We start from the raw sequence: 11,701 nt of genomic DNA on the forward strand, positions 1-11,701 counted from the left end.
TATAATTAGTACATATTACTAAAATTTTAATATAAACAAAATAATCATAATTTAGGCTATGACCACTTTTTCTCACCCTGAATCTCTCTTCCAGTCATTGGCCCTCTTAAAAACACAATCTTATTAACTTATTGCTTATCATCTACTTATTAAGTGCTTCCTATGGACCAGGTACTGCTCTAGGTTATTTATACACATTAACTAACTTCTCATAACTTTATGCATAGTACTATTATCTCCAGTTTATAGATGAGTCTACTAAAGAACAGAGATATTTTAACAATTTGCCCAACTCACACAGCTGGTAAATATTGGCACTGGAACTTCCAGCCACTAGGCTCTAGCATCCCACCACTCCAGAGTATGAGTTCTTAACCACTAGACCACACTGCCTCTCAATAAATGGCAAACTGGCTTGTGCTTCAATACTTTCACTAAAAGAGAACTTACTTCTCTTCTGGAGTTAGACATTAAGTTCCACAACTACAATATCCATGACAATTCTGTTCATGACTATAATACTACTGTATAGAATATACTCAGAAAATGGTAGATAAATGCATGGATGAATAAATGAGGTATTCAACTACAGTTCTAAAAGTTGTAATAATCCTATTGGTGTCACTGGAGGAGGATAATGTAAAACAATTCCTTCCATCATACAAATATATGGAATTATTGCTGCAGTTTAGGACTGCATTAAGTTTTCAGAAACCAGATTTAGCTCCTTAGGTCTTGACATATGAATTGGTATCAAGCCAGAGTTCCCTGATCATGTATAATGCAGATTTCTTTTTAACCAAAGCAAAGAATTTTACATTTACCTCTATAAAGTTTAATTTGATATGATCCCTCCAAGTTTTAGGCTGAGTCTTAAAGAAAGGAGTAACACATGATTAACCCATTAACCTGTCCACCTAGTAATGTGCTGCCCACCATTTTTGAGATGCTTTCCTATTCTATCTTCATTCAATAACTACCATATATATGATATGCAGACAAGAAGATTTACCCTTCTATATATGTATATGTATTTTTTCATTCAACATGTATTTATTGAGCACCTACCAAAAACCAGATAGAAATAAGGTCCCTGCCCTCACAGAGCTTTCTACAAAATCAAGTAAATAAATAGGGAAAATAATCCAAAATTGTGTTAAGCACTAAGACAAAAACAAATCAGTAGGAAATCTCACAGAGTAGGAAGGACTCTCTAAGGAAATGACATTTAAGGTGAAATTTTCAGAAAAAGAAGGCACCAGACATGTAACAACCTAGGGAAAGAACTTTCCAGAAAGTGAAACAAAAAAGCAAAGGCACTGAGAAAAAAGACCAGTCTACTATAGGGATAAAAAGAAAACAATTTTACTAGCACACAAGAGTCAGACAGAGTAATGTGGGATGAGGATGAAGAAGAAGGCTGATCACACAGAACCTTGGAAGTCACTGTAAGAAATCTGGAATGGAGTGCACTGGAGGATTTCAAGGGAAGAAAAATAACTTGATTCACATGTTATAAAAATCACTTTTTGTTATAATATCAGGCTTGGATTGAAAAAAGGCAAATGTGAATGTGGAAAATCCTATTAAAGTGCTATTACAACTGTCTAGAATGGGGTCCCCAATCCTCCAACTGCTATCAGTTTGTGGCCTGTTAGGAACTGGACCACACAGCAGGAGGTGAGCAGCAGGCAAGGGAGCAAAGCTTCATCTGTATTTACAGCTGCTTCCCATCACTCACATTACTGCCAGAGATCCACCTCTTGTTAGATCTAGTTTCTCATAGGAGCACAAACCTATTGTGAACTGTGTGTGCAAGTATTCTAGGTTGTGTACTCCTTGTGAAAATCTAATGCCTAACGATCTGAGGTGGAGCTCAGGCAGGGATGCTACTACTGGGGAGTGGCTGCAAATACAAATTAATGTTAGCAGTGAGGTGTGACTGCACAGAGGCCATAATATATCAACTGCTTGCAGACATATATCAACACACTATCAGTGAGTGGTAAGTGAATTGATGTGCTTCAAATGTATAGCTGTTTCTGGTGGCATAATTATTGTATAATTATTTCATTATATATTATGTTATATTTCATCATATATATAGTTACATTATATGTTACATATTTACATTATATTTCATTATATATTTACTATATATGCTTACATTACAAAGTAATAATAATAGAAACAAATACCCAATAAATGCAATGTGCTTGAATCATTCCTAAATTATCCCCCCCACCCCCCACCCTGGTCCATGGAAAATTTGTCTTCCACAAAACCAGTCCTTTTGATGTCAAAAAGGCTGGGACCACTGGTCTAGGAGAAAAGTGATAATAGTCTTGGTTAAGGTAGAGACAGAAATAACTGGGCAGATAATATGCATATTTTATAGGTAGAACAAAAAGATGCACTTATGGATTAGATATGAGAGATGAAGAAAGGATAGAAATTAAGGATGTCTTCTAGATCTCTGGAATTAATAACTAAATAAACAATTTCTTATATTTTTAAATAAGGAAAACTGGGTCAAAACAGGAATAGCAGAGAAGGGAATCAGGAGAAATGAAGAGTTCAATTCTGGAGCTGTAGACATTAAGAAACCTATGAAATCTCTAGGTGTAAATAGCAAGAGAGAACTGAACATACATCTGGAGCTCAGAAGAGAAAGTGAAGCAAAGAAATTCCCTGTGAGAGTTGACAGCACACAGCTGGTTTTTAAAGGCCTGGAAATGAATGAGATCACCTCAGGAAATAGCACAAGTACAGAAAGGGGACGAGATCTATTTCCTGAACCACAGAAAAATGCTCAACAAAGGAGACCAAGCAAACAACTAAGAGAGTGTATTAACGCAGAAGCTAAAAGAGAAGAGCATATTAAGGAGGATAGAGTAGTCAACTATGTCAACCACCACCAAGAGGTCAAGTGAAACGAGGACAGAGATTATCCACTAGATTTGACAGCATGGATATCACTGATGACAATGACAAGAGCAATTTCAACAGAGCGGTGGGGATGGAAGTCACAATAGGGTAGGCTGAAGATGGAATGAAAGAGGAGAAAGTGGAGAAGCATGTATATAGATGTCTCTTTAAATAGTTTTGCTATGATGGGGAATTGAAAAATGGAGCAGCTGTTGATAAAGGGGAATGCTAGATCAAGGGACAATCTTTAGCAATGTAAGATGCTAGAGTACACAACAGTTTGTCAGTACACTCAAAATTATGAAACAAGAGGAAGAAGCAGATGATGCAGAAGAGGGGTTGGAAAATCAAAGGAGAAAAAACTTGAAGTGTCTAGAGCAGCAGTCTCCCAAGTGAGGTAAGGCAATCCATTAGAGCTGCTGTGGGGCTTGAGGAGGGATAGTAAAACCATTTTATTTATTTATTTTATTTATTTATTTATTTATTTTTGAGTTGGAGTCTCACTCTGTCGCCCAGACTGGAGTGCAGTGGCCGCTCCCGGCCACTGCAGCCTCGACCTGCTGGGCTCCGGCGATCCTTCCGCCTCAGCCTTCCAAGTAGCAGGAATTACAGGCATGCGCTACCACGCCCAGCTGATTTTTTGATTTATTGTACAGATGAGGTCTCGCTGCCCAGATGGATCTCAAACCCGCGGGTTCAGGCAATCCACTCACCTCAGCCTCCCAAGGTGCGGGATTACAAGCTTAGCCACCGAGCCCAGCTGAACCATTTTATTATTAATGTAAAAAGAAAGAAATCAAGTTTTACTAAAATGTATATGCTCATATGTATGCATAGACACACATATACATATATAAATATGTTTAATACAAGCACTGTTATAAAATAGACACACATTGTGTATGAGTCTATTTTATAAATAACTACCAGTGATGTGCAGGAGATGCTTCATATCTGCTCATGAGCAGCTACTGTGCACATCCCTTCCCAGCTGCACATTCAGTAAAAATCAAGCCTGGGTTTTCCCCCCCGAGAGCCAGCTGTTAAAACCATTTTCTAGGACACCATTGTAGGTGCACAAAGTTTGTTTCTTGACAACAGTATGTGATCAAAAACATTAAGATAGGAGAAAAGATGCTTCCTATCTTGAAATACATTGGAAGGAAAAAAAGATACAAATTCAGATAGGATGGTAAATATGGTAATAGACAGATGAGTAAATTCCAGGGTTTGTTTGTTTGTTTGTTTGTTTGTAGGGTGTGGGGGGTGTTGGGTGGTTGGAGAATGCTTCAATTTTCTCAGTGAAGTATAAAGTGAATCACCAGATAAGAATGTGTGCTAGTCATTAGAGATGTTTGCCAAATAGTTGTGGATGCCTCTCCTGCCACCCAGGTTTTGGGGTCCAAAATACAGTTACACTTCATGGCCTCCTCATGATGGATATGTGATTACTTCCGTCCACTGAGAAATGATGGCCATCACTTCCAGCCTGAAACATTTCATTGTGAGTGCAAGACCTTCCAGAACACTCTTTTTTTCTTTGGCATAGTAACTAGCAGGTGGCTGCTTGGATCTCTGAGTTACTTTAATGGGTAGTGACTCTGTGCCAACCCACAAAGGACATATGAAATAAACAAGAAATATTGTTGTACAAAGCCACTGAGATTTGAGGATAATTTGTTGCTACAGCATATTCTAGCCCATTCTGGCTGATCCAGAGTGCAGGAAACAGAAGATATGCAGAAAGTTTGAGAAAGTACGTAGAGGAAAAATGCATGAGTCAAGTCTGAATGTGGGAAAATGACTTTAGTAGATAAGCATGGTAGGACTGCCCTGCTTCTCAGAGTGCCCTTCTGAGGGGTGTGATCATGAATTAAAACTGACAACGTGCAGAGTTGTGTGGCATACCATTATGGACTGTCATTGAGGGACCTATTTCTATTCTTCAGTATTTCCAGCTGGAAAACAGAAACAGTAATATCATACTTTCTGTTTTACACAGTTCATGAAGACAGCAGTGTAATGCTGCAGCCAAAGCCTGAGCATTCTGGATCCATGAGCAGTACCTTTAATTTTTTCTTTATACTGGTTATTTCTTAATCAAGTCCCTGAGTCATCAGTATACTCAAAGCACATCTACCTAGCAGCAATGATTAAAAAGCAAATGTCTCCATACTTTCTTAACTGCTTCAGTATTCCTTGAATGGTTTTTAGTATAAAATTATAAAGAAGAGCATAATTCCCAAGAACTTTGTTTTTGAACATATTCCCTATGGAACTAAGAAAGAGGAATAATTCTGGAAATAATGCTTGCATGTGCACAAACACCAACACCCACAACTCTTTTTGCTCTTGTTTAGTACACACTGAATCTCGAGATAAATTTAACATAGGTGAATCATAACCCAAAGGACCTAGAAAATCCATATAACCATCTAAAATCACATATAAATACCTTGACATTAAAAACAGCATTATAAAAAGGAAATAACAATAGTGACATAGAAAAGCATTTAAATTATTTTTTTCACTGATGTTTCAAGTCCCTGTCCTCTCTGACCACATCTGCTTCTGTTCCTGCAGTCCTTAAGCACCCAGCACTTTAGCAGGAGTGTTCCTCCCATTCCCCAGGTCACTTGCTCAAAGAAACTTCTCCTGAATCACCATCTTCAAATAAGTATCCTCCATTATCATTCATTACATTCATCACTTCTCTTTCATAGTACTTATCGATTTGAAACTATATATTTATTTCAGCTATTACTTATTTAATAATCTGCCTACAAAACGGTAAGTTTCTAGGATAGAGTAGTAATTTTTTTCTCCATTATATCCTCGGCACTTAGCATGACATAAGTGCTCAAGACTCTAAGAATAAAAGAATAGAAACTTTAAGACTGAAGTAAACAGATTAGTGGATGTCTCAACTGGAGTGAAAAAAAAGAACTGCATGTAAGAGGCATGAGGGATCTAAAAATGTTCTAAAACTATTGTATTGACAGTTGCATAATTCTGGAAATATCTAAAATCACTGAATTGTACAGTTTTAAAAGGAGTATTTTTTATGGTTGTAAGTTATAGATACATATAGTTTATCAATAAACTTTTAAAAAGAAGATTGATAAATTGGAATATAAATAAATAAATCACAAATAAAATTAAAATGCAAACATTGGAAAAAATATGCAACTTATATGGCAGAAATAAGTTTTATATTCTTCATATACAGCCATTGTATATTTAAATATATATACCCCAATAGAAAAATTCAAAAGTAAATTAATAGAGAAGTTTCTTGAAATATAGAAAAAAAATAAACTGCACCAAAGTCAGAAAAAATAAAAAGTAACATAATTTGTATTAAATTCTACTTAAATTAATTCATCTATCACATTTGCATAAAATAAAATTTTATAAAAATAATACACATTATTGGTGAGGGCAAAATTAAATATTCTGATAGTATGCAATTAGGAATGCAAATTATTACAACCTTGCTTAAGGCCAATTGGACAAGATCTATCAGAACCTAAATATGTTCATCTTTTCATCCAGCTATTCACTTCTAAATGTCATAAGGAAATAATTAGAGAAATACAACAAGATTATAAGGATACTCCTCATACTGTGCTATTTATCATAACTAAATACTAAAAACCACCAAAATGCTGAATAGAAGATTAGAGGGGAAAATGGTACATCCATGTGAAGTAATATTAAAGAAATAAACTTCAGTACTTTTATACCGTTTTATGCAAAATGTAACAAATTATAGTCATATAAGGAATTAGTAACAAGACAGGCAAGAAGATCTAAGTTTTATAAAAAGAAAAAATTACAAATGCAAAAATAGAAAAAAAGATGAAAATTATGGCCAGAAGTTTATGGTGATTATCTCTAGATAGTGTACTTGGATATAATTTTAATTTTCTTCTTTAGGCATCTATTTAATTTTCAAATTTTCCAAAATAAATGCAGAATACTTTTAACCAGAAAAATCACAGAAAAGATGTTACACTTAAAATTTTAAATTTTAATGACATTCATATATTTGCCAAGAGATTCTTCATGATGACCCTGAATTATCAAAATTCTTCCATAGACATTCTGGTATTATTTAAATCTGACTTGGACTGTTGTTCAATACTCTAGGAATTTTTTATTTTACCACAATGAAAACAAACAAAAATAACTGGCTAATTTTGTCACTATCTCAAGGAAAATGCAAGAGAGAAAACCCCCAACCTAAATGCCCTCTTTTATTATTTATAAAGTAATAGACTAGTGCCTGACACATAAAAGTGCTATGTGGCATTTGTGAAATTCTTCTTTAAAGAAAACAAGTAACATTGGAGAAGAACTGAACATTAAATAATTTAATATTAATTCACTCTGTCAAACAAATAAGTTCACGCTCCATTTTGGACAGATACATGTAGTACATCAGATATCACATAATAATTTGGAACAGCTGTTGGCAGATTTTCAAATATGTTAGAATTATCTTTCATTAAATCTCATTAAGTTTTTCTAGTAAGTATATAGTCATGAAATTACATCAGTAGTTGTTTGGTAGTAGTATATTTCTTGAGATTCACAAATGATCCTGTAGCATAAACAATGATTATATAGCTTAATAAGTATTTAGAAACATATTTTAGACTTAAAATGCCAACATGCCAGGCTCTTATAAATGGTTGAAAGATGTGGAATGCTAAGTTCTTCGGCGATTAAATTTTATTCTCTGCCTATTTTACAGCATTATATAAAAATTCTACCTTTTCCTCTCATATCAAGAGATGCTACTGAAAGGATTTCATCATACATAGAATTCAGACATGGCTTTAGATGAGTAGGATACCAGTTTACAGAAGGTTCACTTAAATGAACTCAAGTGGAACACAACCTTCAGCAGAATGAAACAAAATTAAGTATTCAAGTGATTTGGGAAATATTCTTCACTTAATACTCTGAATGAAATACTCTAATTCAGGGAGTATATTTCTAATCTGGCTGTTTTGCTGGTAACACTTTTTATTTTGCACTCAGCAATTTGTACCCTATCAAACATAATATTTCCTATATCATTTCTTTTGTAAAATGCTTGCAACTTGGCAGCCATCCCACAATTAATGGGCTAAACACATTTGGCCCAGCCTCCTTTGCACAGCTAAGCAGTGCCGGAGGAAGGCTACTTCTGAAGTTACTGCGTAGGCCCTGCTATAGCTGGCACAAGGTTTGTGAGAACATGTGCTTTGTGACACAAAGATGTTTGTTCGTTCATTCATTCATTCAATCATTTGTTTATTTATTTAACATTTATCAAACATGTGCTATGTACTAGGCACTGCATAAAGTGCCAAAAACACAATGATTAAAAGAAAATAGGTCCTATTGGATAGCACCTCGTAGTTTAACAGTATAGACAGAAATGGAAACTAGTAGACAAAGATATCACAAGTGTGATTATACTGCTATGGGAACAGGGAATAATTAGGAAAGGAAATCTAGATAATTCTCATTTACTGAGTACATTTTTTCTTTTTTTTGAGTTACAGTCTCACTCTGTCGCCCAAACTGTAGTGCAGTGGCTGCTCCTGGCCACCGTAGCCTCGACCTGCTGGGCTCCGGCGATCCTTCTGCCTCAGCCTTCACTACCATGCCCAGCTGATTTTTGATTTATTGTAGAGATGAGGTCTCGCCAAGTTGCCCAGGTGATTTGGGAAATATTCAACCCACAGGCTCAGGCAATCCACTCACCTCAGCCTCCCAAAGGTGCGGGATTACAGGCTGAGCCACTGAGCCCGGCTGATACATAGTATTTTAGATAGTGATAAGTGCTGTGGAGAAAAATAATGCCAAGAAAGTAGGGCAGGTGGCCGGGCACAGTGGATCAAACCTGTTATCCCAGCACTTTGGGAGGGTGAGGTGAGAGGAATGCTTGAGCCCACAGGTTCAAGACCAGGCTAGGTAACTTGGCGAGACCTCATCTCTACAATAAATCAAAAAATTAGTCAGGTATGGTAGTGCATGCCTGTAGTTCCAGCTACTTGGAAGGCTGAGGTGGAAGGATCACCTGAGCCCCGCAGGTCAACACTGGGGTGGCCATGAGCCTGCCACTGCACTCCAGCCTAGGCGACGCTGTGAGACTCCACCAAAAAAAAAAAAAAAGGTCTAACACCCAGGATCTACAAGGAACTCAAAAAATGTGGAAAAAAGAAAAGAAAGTAGGACAGGGAGTGCTAGGGTGAGTGTTGCCATGTGACACAGGGTGGTTTGGAAGGTCTCCCTGATAACGGTGACATCATAGTAGAAGAATGCAAAATAGATGACACTAGCTCTGCAGGTACCTGGGGGAAAGAGAGCTCCAGGCTGAGGGAACATTCAGTGCAAAGGCCTTGGGGCAGGAGCATGCTTGGTTTACCCCAGGAAGGGTACGAATGCCAGAAGAGGAAGTAGGGTGTGGGGGATATGGGGAGAAGCAGGAAACGAGGTGAGGGAAGCCATGAGCAACCAGAGCATGCAGAGCTCGGTCAGTGCATGTAAGGACTAAGCTTCTACTCTGAACAAGATGGGAAGCTATTCAAGGGCTTTGAGCAAGAAAATGTAATGAGATGATTTATGTTCTAAAAAGATCACCCCAGATGCTATGTTAAAATGAACTAGACAGGGGGAGGAAGAGAGTGGACGTTAGGAGGCTGTTGCAGCCAAGATAGAAGCGGCTTTGGTCACAGTGTACATGGCAGAGATGATAAGAAGTGGTCAGATTTTTAATACATTTTAGAACAAGTGGAATTTCCTGATATCTCCACTGAATATGTAGTATTTAAGTAAGGTGTGTTATGGTGAGTAGATGCTCACCAGACAGAAAGGGGGAAGATGGTACTAATAGGCACAAAGGCATGAAGGGATGAAAGGACATAGCAGAGTTAGGATGAAGCAGGAAACTCTGGATGACAGGAATTTAAGGGTGGACACCATGTTAGGGTAGACATTAGATCAAAGAGTAGCTTAGAGTCACAGAGTCAATGACCTTATAGGATGGATATGCTGAGAATTTTACCTTGGAGGCAAGAGAGACTCAGCACAATTTCTAAAACAAGAAGGTACAAGTCAGACATATTTATAGGAACACAGTTCTGCTGGCATTGGGAGGGCATGAGGAATACTAATCAGTAGAATGTTAAAACTGCTGTTAAAACCACAGAAGTGGAAGATGATAAATGTGACCCTGGTCTGTATAGCTCATATAGTGTCTGTGGGATTGGAAAAGAGCAAATAACTTGAGAGATTCTGAAGAGGTAAAACTGCCGGGGCCCAGTGACTGGAAGAAGAATAGAAGCCATGGATAGGAACTAAGGATAGTAGGTTTCCAATGTGAAGAATAGGACTAGACACCATCAGAGATGAAAATGAACAAGAGGCGCCTTGTAAAATGGATCCTTACAGAAATGTAAGTCATATCTTGTCACACTTGTGCTCCAAACCCTCTCCTGCCTCCTCACTTCACTCAAAGTATCAGGCAATGTTCTTACAATAGACTGCAAGTTCCTGTATAACCAGGCCTGTTGCTCTCTGATTGCATCTCCTCTACCCTGAGTTCCCTCACTCCACTCAAAGTATGTTAGCCTCAGGTGCTTTTCTTTTCAAACATATCTCAGAGATTTTGGTGTTGCCTAGGCCCAGAACATTCTTCCCACAAGTATCTACATGGCTTCCTCCTATAACACCCACCCCACAAGAAATAAACCAAAAGAAGGCAGAAATCTTGTGTCAGTTTTCACAACTTCATCTCTAATGCCTAAAACATTACTTGGCACAGAGTAGAGGAGTAAGTACGTTTGTTTAGTTGAATAAGTAATTAATGAGTATGAATCATGTTAAGTTAGATGTACCAACTCAGGCAGAGCTGCTCAGTAGGTGGTCAGAGTTGGAGTGGGGGAGGTCACAAGGGCAAGCAAGGGTTTAAACAGAGGTTTGGGATCACTAGGATAAAACACAGCAATCTCAGCAGGATTAAGAGATACAAGGGAAGAGGGACAAGTACAGATCCAAAAGTCATACAGCCTGGGCTCAAATCCTAGTCCTAACAATTCCTGCTTAGAAATCATGAACAAGGCTTGCCATGGTGACTCATGCCTGTAATCTCAATGATTTGAGAGGCCAAGGCAGGAGGATCACTTGAGGTCAAGAGTTTGGGAACAGCCTGGTCTACATAGTGTGACTCTGTCTCTACAAAAATTTAAACATTACACAGGCAGGGTGGTGCATATTTGTAGTCCTAGCTACACAGGATGATGAGGCAGGAAGAGCACTTGAGCCCAGGAGTTCGAGGCTACAGTAAGCTATGACTGAGCAAGACACTTTCTCTAAAAAATAAAAAGAAATAAATAAAAATTCTGAACAAAATTTTAAGCCTCTCTGTACCTGAGTTTTCTCATCTCTAAAATGGGGTTTTAATAACACCTGCCTCAGATTTAAATAAGCTAATACATGAAATGCACCAACAACAGCACAGAGCAAGCCAGCACATAGAAATCCACAATAAAATGAAAGCAAGAGGGAATACTGAGGATAGTAGTCTTTTCTCCAGATCAGAGGGGCAGACTCACATTTATGGAAGGCAGAGTTTGCTTTCTGACTAAGTAATTTCCATTTCCTTGTGCTCCATGATGCACTTAGAGATTCTCTCTGCTTTCCTGATCTTTTGTTTCTTTTCTCTATGATCTTATCAAAAGAACACTGCAAAGCTTCTCTGAAGATGTTCTTAATT

The 11,701-nt window shown here is 37.6% G+C and overlaps 1 protein-coding gene across 1 annotated transcript in view; it reads right to left on the reverse strand.

Annotated features, from left to right (window-relative positions):
* Nucleotides 1-11,701, reverse strand: part of FTO (FTO, alpha-ketoglutarate dependent dioxygenase) — a 244,836-nt gene that overhangs the window by 127,772 nt on the left and 105,363 nt on the right. The window lies entirely within an intron of this gene.

Source organism: Carlito syrichta, unplaced genomic scaffold, assembly GCF_000164805.1.
Source record: "Carlito syrichta isolate Samal-C Ts95f unplaced genomic scaffold, Tarsius_syrichta-2.0.1 Scaffold309768, whole genome shotgun sequence".
Lineage (NCBI taxonomy): Eukaryota > Metazoa > Chordata > Mammalia > Primates > Tarsiidae > Carlito > Carlito syrichta.